Raw genomic sequence first — 13,673 nt, forward strand, 5'->3', positions numbered from 1 at the left:
CAGAGGAGGCGCTGCTCATGCAAATGAGACCCACACCTGCCTCTTCTCCATGTGCACACACAGGGTCTGTGGCCCTTGGACTGGAGACTTCCTGATGCACTGCGTTCCCCCTGGGTGGGCCTGGAAGCAGCAGCTGTGGGGACCACACACAGCCCCAGGTCCAGGGACTCCTCCAGGTCCTGACCGGACACACCTGACCTGGCCCCACTGGACGCAAGGGGCCCAGTCCTTGCTTTCTGTCAGTGGAGGACTGCCCAGCTGGATGCCCCTGTCCTGCAGAAAGCCCCAGACACAGTGTCACAGTGCCCCCTGCTGGTCTCTGGGTGAACCTCTCCTTTCCCACCTCTGGCTTCCATGATGCCTGTGTTTCCATAACCTGAGAATGACCCTCCTTGGAAAGAGAAAGGTCCTGCTGTGATGTCACTGATCAGGTTTCCCCTGTGAAGGGGGGGGGGGGGGGGGGCGGCGCTTCTAACAGGAGGGACACATGCAGTCCTGACCCAATGGAGCCTGTGAATCTTGATATTGGCTCAGGTCATGATCTCGCAGTCCTGGGATCCAGACCCAAATTGGACTCTGCACTGAGCAGCGAGTTGCTTGGGACTCTCTCTCCCTCCCTCTCTCTTTCTCTCTCTCTCTCTCTCTCTGCAACCCCCTCTCAGAAAGAAACAAATAGGGGCTCCTGGCTGGCTCAGTGGGTTAAGTGTCTGACTTTGGCTCAGATTATAACCTCACAGTTCCTGAGTTGGAGTCCTACCGAGGGCTCTGTGCTGACCACTCAAAGCCTAGAGCCTGCTTCGGATTCTGTCTCTCCCGCTCTCTGCCTCTTCCTCACTCTGTCTCTCAAAAATGAATAAATGCTTAAAAAATTTGTAATAAAAAAATGAAAATAAACGAACAAACTTTAAAAATCTAAATGTATGGGGCGCCTGGGTGGCTCAGTCGTTTGTGCGTCCGACTTCGGCTCAGGTCACGATCTCGTGGTATGTGAGTTCGAGCCCCACGTCGGGCTCTGTGCTGACTGCTCAGAGCCTGGAGCCTGTTTCAGATTCTGTGTCTCCCTCTCTCTCTGACCCTCCCCCGTTCATGTTCTGTCTCTCTCTGTCTCAAAAATAAATAAACGTAAAAAAAAAAAATCTAAATGTAGAAGAGAAGGTTGTACTAGGATTTTGGAAAAGGAATCCGGAATGGAATTTGATACATGGTTAGTACTGGTTAAAATTCAGAACATTCAAGTGAATAAGTGAATTTTAATGTCAAGATACATGGATGTAAAATTAAAATTGTTTTCACTTGTTTAAAAGGGCTAAACGGTCTTGAACTCTTGGTCTGCTATTACCAAAAAAATGATAAACAAACAATTTTATTCACTTTTGACATTATCTGCCTAGAAAACAAGCACTGTGTTTTGCCAAAATATTTCCTATGCTTATCAGGACTTTGGTTCATTGAACAAAAGTTGTGTTTGTTTGTTTTTGTCTATTTTACAATTTGTATTAAATGATGCATTTGAAATAATGTCATTTAACAGAAAAATTGCCAGAATATAAAGAGCTCTCACATTCCCTTGACCAGATTGCCCAATTAATGTGCTTCCACATTTGCTCTCCCCGCCCACCATCACATTACACACACTTGCACTTGTACATTCATTATCCTTTAGCAATATCATAATTTAAACTCAGGAACTGCTTTATAATTTGATCCAATCTTTAACCATCATTTTTGTTTGTTTCCATAGAAGTGCCTCCTAATACCTGATTTCTTGAAGCACAGAACAGAGTTACTTTGAGAACTCACTCACATCACCCCCTCCTGAAATGAGTTTAACTAAACTGGCCTGTTGTCGGGGAAGGTTCAAGAAACGAGCAATCTACCAGCCCAGCTTTTAACATGTGCAATCTCAGGGAAGTTTCAGACGAGGGAGGAAACTGGCCAGGAATAGGCTGCCCCAACATGGGTTTTGCCCCAAGATGGGTCATTTTGGCATGAGCATTATTTCAAGTTAAAAGCAAATAAAACTCAGCATATTTAGGAAAAGTTCTATACCTTCCCCCAAACTGCCCACTTGTATCAGGAAGAGAGCTATCAACTGGTGTCCCTCTTTACCTATGACATGTACCTCAATAGTAGAGTGGGGTGCCTAAGTGGCTCATTTAGTTCAGTGGCCTACTCTTGATTCCAGATAAAGTCATGATCTTCCGTTCATGAGTTTGAGCCCCACACTGGGCTTGGCACTGACAGTGTGGAGCCTGCTTGAGATTCTCTCTCTCCCCCTCTTTCTCTGATTTCTCCTTCTCTCTCTCTCTCTTAAAATAAATAAACAAGCTTTTAAAAGTTAATATAAATAAATAGATAATAGATGATAGACAGATAGATGATACATAGATAGATGAGATAGATATACGATAGATAGATAAATAGATGAGATAGATGGATAGATAGATATATGACAGATGATAGATAGACAAGATAGATAAGATAGATAGAGATGAGATAGATGATAGATAGATACATAGATAGATAGATGAGAAACATGATAGATAGATAGAGAGATAGGGAGATAGATAGTTAGATAGAGATAGATAGATAGATAGATAGAGATAGAGGAGCAACCTTTGTTTTCCAGACATCTCCTCTGGCCTTCCTGCAAAAAATGGTCTTTCTCCTCTTTGAACCTGAGACCCCTACCTCCTTTATTCATGGGTCATGTTGCCTGTCTTTTGATTCTTCCATGTCTTTGTGGATTCCCTTTATGTAGGCTATTAAATTTCATTTTCTCCAGCTAATTTGCCAAATATAAATTTGATTCATATTCCAGCTGGAAGGACCCTGAAGAACTCAGGAAATACTCTCCCCACCCCCCCAACAACAGGCCCACATGAAGTTTCATGAAGGGTCAGACAAGAGTAAGCAAATATGTGAATTCCTAGGACTCCTGATGTACAGTTCCCTATGTCAGGGGCTGATCCTATTTCCTGGAAACATGAGGTAGAAGTCCTCCTGCATCAGAGTTAGGTTCCCACACTGTTCCAGCTGATGGGGCCCCCTCTCCACACAGTTCCCAAGCCCCCTACCAGCTTCCCCTCCCTCAAATCCCTATCCTCAGTCCCTGCTTCCTCCAAGTCATGAAGACCCTGACTTTCGCCCCCACTCAATCCCTTGTCCAGAACTCCTAGTCTGACTGGGACAGACTCCACAGCCCCTGCTGGGTCACAGCTTCATGCTCCCCTCCTGTCCCTTCATCATCTATGAAGAACTAGGATGTCATTACCAAACATCAGATTCTGGGGTTCCCTGTTCACCCCTCCAATGCTCCAGCTCCACTGCACCGACCTCACCCCTCCTCATGCTGCTGGGACATAGCTTTCCTTGAAGACATGTTTAACTTCTGTGTCCTCTCTCTTCCCCCAGACACTGTCAGCTGTCATGTCCAGATGTGTCCCACATCCTAGACTCATGTGTAACATATATTAGGTGTTCAGTAAGTGGTGTGGATGCACAATATCTGGACAGTACTCTACCCTCAGTCAGACACAGGTGGACTCTGTGTCTCCGGTCTTTCCTGACCTGTCACATACTCTGTCCTCAGGGCAGCCTGTGCCTGGCACCCTTGAATTTCTCTTTAATATGAGAAAATCCTACAATGTTTTCCTGCCAAGAATAAGTTTGAGGGGGCTGAATTTAAGAGAATGTGGGTGATTTTGTAGCCAAAGATTCCTGAGAATGGTCTCAAATTACAGTTAATCTTATTTATTTTTGTGATTTTGGCGTTATTTAATTTTTTAAATTTTTTTCATTTAAATTTTAGGTAGTTAAGATACAATGCAATATTGGTTTCAGGAGTAGAATTCATTGATTCATCACTTACATACAACACCCAGTGCTCATCACAAGTGCCCTCCTTAATACCCATCACCCATCTAGTCCATCTCCTATCTACTTCCCACTGTCAGCTCCTACTTTGTTCTCTATCACTGAGAGGTTTGTTTCCCTCTCTTTTCTTCAACCCCTTCCCCATATGTCCATCTGTTTTGTTTCTTAAATTCCACATACGAGTGAAATCATGCAGCATTCTTCTTTCCCTGATTAACTTACTTCACTCAGCATGAAACATTCTAGCTCCATCCATGTCATTGCAAATGACAAGATTTCATTTTTTTTTTTTGATGGATGAGTAATATTCCTTTGCAGATACAGACCACATCTTTATCCATTAATCAGTTGATGGACATTTGATCTCTCTCCGTAGTTTGGCTATTGTTAATAAAGCTACTATAAACATTGGGGTGCATGTACCCCCTTGAAACTATACTTATGTATCTTTTGGGTAAAGAATTAATAGTACAATTGCTGGATCATAGGGTATTTCTATTTTTAGTTTCTTGAGGAACATCTGTACTCTTCTCTAGAGTGACTACACCAGTTTGCATTCCCACCAACAATGCGAGAGGGTTCCCCTTTCTCTGCATCCTTGACAACACCTGTTGTTCCTTGTGTTGTTAATTGTAGCCATTCTTACAGGTGTGAGGTGGATTCTCATCGTGGTTTTCATTTTTATTTCCCTGAGGATGAGTGATGTTGCGTATCTGTTAGCCATTTGGATGACTTCTTTGTAAAAGTGTCTATTCGTGTCTTCTGCCCATTTCTTAAATGGGTTATTTGTTTTAGGGGTGTTGAGGTTGAAAAGTTCTTTATGGATTTTAGATATTAACCTATTATCAGATATGTTTTCGCATATACCCTTCTCCCATTCTGTAGGCTGCCTTTTCATTTTGTTCATTGTTTCCTTTGCTGTGCAGAAGCGTTTTATCTTGATGAAGTCCCAGTAATTCATGTTTGCATGTGCTTTCTTGCCTTCAGCAATGTGTCTCATAAGAGGTTTCCCCAGCCAAGGTCAAAGACTTTACACCTGTGTTCTCCTCTAGGATTTTGATGATTTCCTGTCTTCCTGTCTAGTCTTCTGTACATTTTGGATTTATTGTTGTGTATGGTGCAAGAAAGAGGTCCAGTTTCATTCTTCTGCATGTTGCCATTCAGTTTTGCTGGACCCCTGACCTGAGGAGGAGGGGTCTGATGGGGACACAGTGAACAGCCTCTACCTGGTCCCCTCCTCACGCTCCCCTCTGGCTCCTTGATCATCTATGCAGCACTGAGATATCATCACAACACGTCAGATTCTGGGGTTTCCTGTCAACCCCTCCAATGTTCCAGGTCCACCTCACTGCCTCACCCTTGTTCACTCTCCAGAAACATCTTATTTGTGTTGCTATTCATGCTTGTTTCTCCTCTTTCTCTTCCAGGACATTTTCAGCAACATGAGGACATAGATTGTCCCTAGCACACTCACGCTGTATCTAAGCCCAAGGGTCATGCCTGGCACATACCTGGTGTTCACCAGAGGGTGTGGAGGGACTAATCTCTGTACAGTCATCTATCCTGATCAGGAACACATGGAATCTGCCTGCTTCTGACCCAATGGGGACTCAATTCCCAGGATAGCCTGACCCCAGGTGCACAGTAATCCTGCCCAATGGAAGAAAATCAGACAATGTTTTGCAGAATAGGGCTGGGTTTAATGGCACAATTTGGGAGAACAAGGACACTTTTTCTAGAAAAAATTCCCTAGCCTTGCTCTAAGACTCCACTTTTAGAAGAAACGAACAAAGAAGCAGCTGTGTTGGCCAAGGGGTGTGAGCTGCACAGGAAGTCCCATTGCTGAGGGGACAGCAGGTTTGGGTCTCACTTCCCCACAGGCCTGGAGCAGTGTGTGAGCTTTGAGACTGTGGTCCCACACTGAGCAGTAATAATCAGCCTCGTCCTCAGCCTGGAGGCTAGAGATGCTCAGGGAGGCCACGTTCCCTGACCTGGAGCCTGTGAATCTGGACGGGACCCCCGCAGGCCGAGCACTGCTACCATAGATGAGAACTTTGGGGACACTGCCTGGGAGCTGCTGGTACCAGGACACACCTCCAGCCCCAACGTTGCTGCTGCTTCCCGTGCAGGAGATGGTAACACTCTTATTCACAGGCTTGGACACTTCAGATGGCTGAGTCACCACCGACTGGGTCCAGGACCCTGCAAGTCAGAAGAGAGGCACGGGGTGAGAGAGAAGGGTCAGTGGACAGAGCCCATACATGGTTCCACAGTCCTTTCATCTCCAGCCCTGATCCCAGCCTCCAGCCACCTGTGCAGTGAGCCAGCAGTGTGAGCAAGAGAGGAGCCCAGACCATGGTGGAGACCCCTGCTCAGCAGTGTGTCCTCAATGTCCCTCAGCCGGGCTCCCAGAGTCTCTCTTATTGCCTCCAGCAGCCCAAGGGGAGGGAGAGACATTTCATGCAAACCAGCCCCCTCCCCCTGGCTGGCCAGCCCCAGCCTGAACCCTGAACCTGACCCTTGTCTGGAAATCTCACCCCAGGAGGGGATGGAGCGAAAGCTGTAGGGCCTGACCTGGGGCTCCCCAAGGGCCTGAGAGCACCCACATGCTAAGCCACAGTGAGAACCAGAACCAGGTGGCTCCCAGCTGGGATCACAGCACACAAGGCTCAGAGACAGGTCACAGCGCCCCCTGCTGCCCAAGACCCAGATATCCCCATGTATTTGGTCTTGCCCACTGAATACTTAAAAACATCAATAGATTTTATGATTTATTGTCGCAGAAGAATTTAGTGGAAATTACAGATTTCCCAAATACACCCCCCTCTACCACCTTGTCTCTCCCATCATGCAACTCTAGCATGAGTGTGGTCACTTGTTATAAACCATGAACCAACACTGACAAGTCATTGTCACCCAAAGTCTATACTTTACAACAGCAAAGCTCACTCTTGACGTTGTTCATTCAATAGGTTCAAGAGCTATACACTGATATATGTCCATTTTAGAATCACACAGAACACTTCCACTGCCACAAAAAAACCTCTGTGCTCCAGCTGTCCATCCCTCCCTATGCTCAAACCCTTGCAACCACTATTCTTTTATTGTCTAAATAGATTTGTCTTTTTGGAGAATGTTACATGCTTGGAGTCACACAGCGTGCAGCCATTACACGTTGGCTGCTTTCATTTAGCAACGTGCAACAAAATGTCCTCTGTGTCTTTTTATGCCTTGGTGCCTCATATCTTTGTAGCTCTGATCTATATTCTATCATTGGGTTTTACTTACCTATCACCTCCTGAAAGGCATTTCGGTTGGCTGCTGCCAGGTGTGGGCAGTTATGCATAAAGCCACTGTCAACATACTTGTGCAGGGGTTTTTTGTACACATTGTTTTTAACTCCTCTAGGTAAATGCAAAGACGCATGATCCCTGGATTTTAAAGCAAGACAATGTTCCAGGGTTTTGTTTTGTTTTTTGGTTTTTTGGGGGTTTAAAAAAAATTTTTTTTAATTTACATCCAACTTAGTTAGCAACAATCATGATTTTGGGAGTTGAATCCAGTGATTCACCCCTACATATAACAGGCTGTGCTCATCCCAACAAATGTCTTCTTAATGCCTGTTGCCCATTTAGCCCATCCCTCCTCCCACAATCCCTCCAGCAACCCTCTGTTTGTTCTCTATATTTAAGAGCCTCTTATGTTTTGTCCCCTCCCTGTTTTTATATCATGTTTTCTTTCCTTCCCTTGTGTTCAACTGTTTTGTATCTTAAATTCCACATATGAGTGAAGTCATATTATATTGGTCTTTCTCTGACTAATTTTGCTTAGCATACTACCCTCCAGTTCCATCCACGTTTATTGCAAATGGCAAGAATTCAGAGAATGTTCAGTTTTAAAAGAAATTGCCAAAACTTTTCCAAAGTAGCCGTACCATCCTGAATTCCCCTCACTAATGAAATAGAGTTCCATTGCTCCATATCCTGGCCAGACGTTGGTGTCATCTGTGGTTTTGATTTTGGCCATTCTAATGGCTATGTAACAGTATGTCATTGCTGTGTTATTGTGCAGTTTCTTACTGACATGATGTTGACCAGCTTTTCTCAAGCTTATTTATATCACATGAATATCACCTTTGTTGAGATAATTTGCAGTTTTTAAATTGACATTGTTTTTTACTATTGAGAAGTCTTATCTTTTAAATTAAAAAAAAATAGTTCTCTCCTTAAATCACCTTCTGTTTGCAGTAGAAAAGAATATGTATAAAGAAATCTATGTCCCAAATTTCCTCGTTATTTCAATCCTTTGTTAGATGCAAATATATGTCATATGTATTTTGTGACTTTCCTGAAATAAGAAGAGATGTATCCAAACGGAGTCTTTACTCCCCATCACGGATGGTGAACATCCTTCTCCTTGTACCTAGGGGCTCTCAAAACACCCTGAACAGAGCTTCAGGATAGATGGAGGAGCCTTTCTCCAGCCTACATTCTTGTAAGTATCAGACTCTCCTCGTCCCCATCACTTTCTGAGCAGCAGTCACTGAAATGGAGATGTCCACAGAGATGATGGGGGGCCCTCACAGGGTCACCAGCTGCTCAAGAGGACAAATGAATAAAGGTGAAGAGGGAGAACTTTTGTTGTAATACAGCAGCAAGTTCATCCCCTTCCATGGTGAGTCTGGAACTGGGAAGGCCTTTTAGATTCTGAGAGGGATCAGAGGGAAAAATCATGGAACCATGAATCAGTCCGCCATTGCATGCAGGCTTCCTTTGCAAAAGTTAGTGACCTTGACTAATCCCATTCAACAGGTTTCCTTCTAGTTCTGTCGATTTTTTTCTTCACTCTGCAGAAGCTTTTTATTTTGATGTAGTCCCAATAGTGTATTTCTTCTTTTATTTCCCTTGCCTGAGGAGACAACCCCAGAATAATGTTGCTACAGCCAATGTCAGAGAGATAACTGCCTGTTCTCTCTAGAATTCTTATGTTTTCAGGTCTCACATTTAGGTCTTTAATCCACTTTGAGTTCATTTTTGTGTATGGTGGAAGAAAGTGGTCTGGTTTCGTTCTTTTACATGTAGCTGTCCAGGTTTCCCAGCACCATTTGTTGACAAGACTGTCTTTTTCCCATTCTGTATTCTTGCCTCCTTTGTCAAAATTGATTGGTCATATACTCTTGGGCTTATTTCTGGGCTTTCTATTCTGTTTCCTTTTTTTTTTTTTTTTTCTTGTCTGTTTTTGTACCATTACCATATGGTTTCGATTACTACAGTTTTCTAATATAAATGGAAATCTGGAATGGTGATACCTCCAGTTTTGGTTTTCTTTTTCAAGACTGTTTCACTATTTGGGAACTTTTGTGGTTCCATATAAATTTTAGGACTGTTTGTTCCAGTTCTGTGAAAAATGCTGTTGTCATTTTGATAGGAATTGCCTTAAATCTGTAGATTGATTTGGGTAGTATAAACATTTTAACAATATTTGTTCTTCCAATCCATGACAGGGATGCTTGTTCATTTCTTGTGTCATCTTCAATTTCTTTCATCAATCCTTCATAGTTTTCATAGTAAAAGTCTTTCACCCCTTCGGTTAAGTTTATTCTTGGGTATCTTATTATTCTTGGCTCAATTGTCAATGAGATTGATTTCTTAATTTCTCTCTCTGTGGCTTCATTATCAGTGTATAGAAATGCAACAGAGTTCTGTACATTGATTTTATAACCTGTGACTTTACTGAATTTATTTATTTGTTCTGGTAGGTTTTTTTTGGAATCTTTAGAATTATATATATATATATAGTACCATGTCCTTTGCAGTATGATATAATTCCTTACCAATTTGGATACTTTTAATTTCTTTTTCCTTTCTGATTGCTGTGGCTAAGACTTCCAGTACTAGGTTGAATAAAAGTGGCAAGAGTAGACATCCTTGTCTTGTTCCTGACCTTAGGGGAAAACTCTCAACTTTTCTCCACTATGATTACTGTGGGTTTTTTATATATGGCCTTTATTATGTTGTGTCATGTTCCCTCTAAACCTACATTGTTGAGGATTTTTATCATGGATGGATATTGTACTTTACCAAATCGTTTTTTCTGCATCTATTGAAATCATCGAATGTATTTTATCTTTTTTCTTATTGATGTGAAGTATCATATTGATGGGTTTTCAAATTTAAATCGCCCTTGCATCCCATAAATAAATCCCATTGGATCATGTTAAATGATTTTCTTAATGTATTGTTGGATGAATTTGCTAGTATTTTGTGGAGGTATTGGCATATGTCCATCAGAGATATTGGCCTGTAGTTCTCTTTTCCTGTGGTATCTTTATCTGGTTTTGATATCAAGGTAATGCTGGCCTGATAGAATTAATTTGGAAGTTTTCCTTCCTCTTCTATTTTGGAATAGTTTGAGAAGAATAAGTATTAACTCTTCTTTAAACATGTGATAGAATTTGCCTATGAAGCCTTTTGGTTCTGGATGTTACTGGGAGTTTGTTGACTACTGATTCCATTTCATTGTTTTAATATATTACTTCTTTTTTAATATTTGTTTATTTTTTTTTTAATTTTTTTTTTCAACGTTTATTTATTTTTGGGACAGAGAGAGACAGAGCATGAACGGGGGAGGGGCAGAGAGAGGGAGACACAGAATCGGAAACAGGCTCCAGGCTCTGAGCCATCAGCCCAGAGCCTGACGCAGGGCTGGAACTCCCGGACCGCGAGATCGTGACCTGGCCGAAGTCGGACGCCCAACCGACTGCGCCACCCAGGCGCCCCAATATTTGTTTATTTTTGAGAGAGAGAGAGAGACAGACTGCAAGTGGGGGAGGAACAGAGAGAGAAGGAGACAATTGATCTATAGATCAAATTGGGAAGCACTCACATCTTGAAAATAGTGACTCTTCCTATCCACAGACATGGAACATTTCTCAATGTATGTAGTTCTTCTTTGATTTGGCTCATCAGAATTTTCTGGTTCTTCTTACATAGATCTTGTATGTATTTTGCTCAATTTATACCTAAGTATTTCCATTTTTGGAGTGCTAATGTAAGCGAAATTGTGTTTTTATTTCAAATTCCACTCATTCAATGATAGTTTATAGGAAAGCACTTGAATCTTACATTATCATTGTCCCACAACTTTGCTGTAATCTTTTATTAGTTCTAAGATTTTCTTTCTTCTTTCTTTCTTTCTTTCTTTCTTTCTTTCTTTCTTGATGGTAATTCTATTCAATTTTCTTCATAGATATTTATGTCATCTAAGAATAGTACTGTTTTAGTTTTCCCTTCTCAATCTGTATATCTTTAAATGAATGCTTTCTAATGGATGTTGGTGCTTTGTAATACTTAAGAAAAAAAGGAAAGTGGGGTGCTTGGATGGCTCAGTCAGTTAAGCATCCAACTCTTGATTTTGGCTCAGGTCATGATCTCTCAGTTTGTGAGATCAAGCCCAGTGTTGGGCTCTCTGCAGACATCGTGAATCCTGCTTGTGATTCTCTCTCTCCTTCTCTCTCTGCCCCTCCCACATGTACTCTCTCTCTCTCTCTCTCTCTCTCTCAAAATAAATAAACTTTTAAAAAAAAGAGGAAAAGGAAGAATTTGGTAATAATTGAAATATCTGAATGGCACAATATCAGTTTCTGTAAGTCATTATAAAGTATAGAAATAAATGACATATTTCTTACAAATAAGCCAAATCATGACAATTTGAACACTAATGCATTCAGTGTATATTTCATAGTGAGGAAACTGAGAAGTCTCAGTCATCAGCCTGGATCCCTGACTTCTGAAGGGAGCCCTGAGCCAACCCTAAAGAAGGGAGCCCCTGGCCCAGGGAAGAACTATCTCTGGGTTGTGCATTTCATCTCTGAAGCACCAGACTGATGCAAACTGCTCACTGGGGGTAAGGTATCATTTCAGTGGGTCCATGACTTCATATTCCTCTCCCGCAGTGTGTCAGTGCCATATTTCTGGAAGCTCACAAGCTCTCTCTCTGATCAGGGCCTCTAACATAGGACTCAGTGTGTCTTCCTATCTGCTCTCCCACACCCTCTGTTCTCATCAACAAGAGGTTTCAGTTGCCCAGTCTCAGCCCGGATCCTCTCTGGGGTCAGGGTGAATGCTTCCCTAGATAACGTGGATTCTACATGTACCTATCAGCTGTGTTCATTGGATGCTGTTCCTGTTGATTTGGGTTTTATTGTTTTCATAGAATCAGAAAATGAGTTTACACTACATTCCCATGCCCAGCTGTCTCTAGCATCTGTAATTTATAACATATGTATTATGTAAAATGTATATGTGATACATACCATATCAAAATATATATGATATCATACATATAAAAAGTATATATGAAATATATAACATTTATAATGTATATATGATGTACAGATATTATTTAATTTATATAATATATATAAATTGCAACATGTAACGTGTGTACATATATTATGTAACAGAATATTAATAAATACAATGCAGTATTTCATGTTATATATGCTATGTATTAAATTACAATATATCAATAAACCCTACAATAGTATAGCAGATGGCACATATGTAATATATATTTATATATAAAATCATTATATATAATGCTTTTATGGTAAATATATATCACATTCATTTATAATAAATGCAACTTCTATTCTGTCTTTATTTAATGAAATCCAGATGGTGTGGGTGGCAGCATCAGCACAATCTGACTCAGGAGACTGGAAGGAAAGCTGCAGGGCTACAAGACGATTAAAAGTCTCACGATAGTTCATTTCACTCTTTGATATGGTTAATATAGTTGTAGTCTAGTTTTGCTATTTTACTCAGTATGAAGACTGACATAAAAAGAACATTACTATAAATGGAGCTCTCACCTTTCTGAGAGGTTCTTCCTCCTCTCCTGCACTGAAAACTCTCATGACCTATTACACTACATGCATTGGGCACTAACCAAGATTTTTTGGTAAAAGCTCCATGGAACATGTTGTGGTTGGGTGTCTAAGATTTAGTTCCAAAGAACTGGCATTTATCCCAACATTATGGGATTAAACTGGGGGCAGTGAGCACATGGCCGGATGGCACTGAATGTGTACGTGGACTTGAGAGCTATTGATTGTACCTTCACAATATTAAGTCATCCAGTCAATCCATGGAGTGGCATCTGTTCTCTTCTTTAAATCTTCCTTAATTTTTTTCAGCAATGTTTTGTTGTAGTTTTCAATTTACAAATTTTTTGCCTACTTGGTTAAGTTCACTCCCGAATGCTTTGTTCTCTTTTTACGTGGCGGGTAGGGCTCAGTCCATTGAGAGTCTGGCTCTTGGTTTGGCTCAGGTTGTGCTCTCACGGTTTGTGAGTTTGAGCCCCACATCAGGCTCTTCGCTGGAAGTCCGGAGCCTGCTTGAGATTTTTCTCTCTCTCCCTCTCTTCCTGCCCCTCCCCCACTCTCAAAGTAAGTAAATAAAAACTTAAAAAAATAAATTTTGTTCTTTTCGATGCTGTCTTAATGGAATTGTTTTCTCAATATCCTTCTGGCTTCTTCACTGTTGGCATAGAGAAAACCACCTGATGATTGCAGGGAATCACTACGTGAACTCCTGTAGGAGATACTAGATAGATTCAGGCTAGGGTTGATGATAGAGCCTGTTTCCGTATTTTGGAGGAGTAGGAACAAGTAATGAAGCAGGAGGGAGTGTGAGAGGGAAGCTCTGCCTCCATGACCATGAAATGAGCGATCTCACAGGGTAGACTCTGAGCACAGGATGGGCTTAAGAACTAAGGAAGCTGTGCTGCCTCCA

Source organism: Puma concolor, chromosome D3 (genome assembly GCF_028749965.1).
Source record: "Puma concolor isolate L17-30 chromosome D3, mPumCon1.1.hap2, whole genome shotgun sequence".
In the NCBI taxonomy this organism is placed as follows: Eukaryota; Metazoa; Chordata; class Mammalia; order Carnivora; family Felidae; genus Puma; species Puma concolor.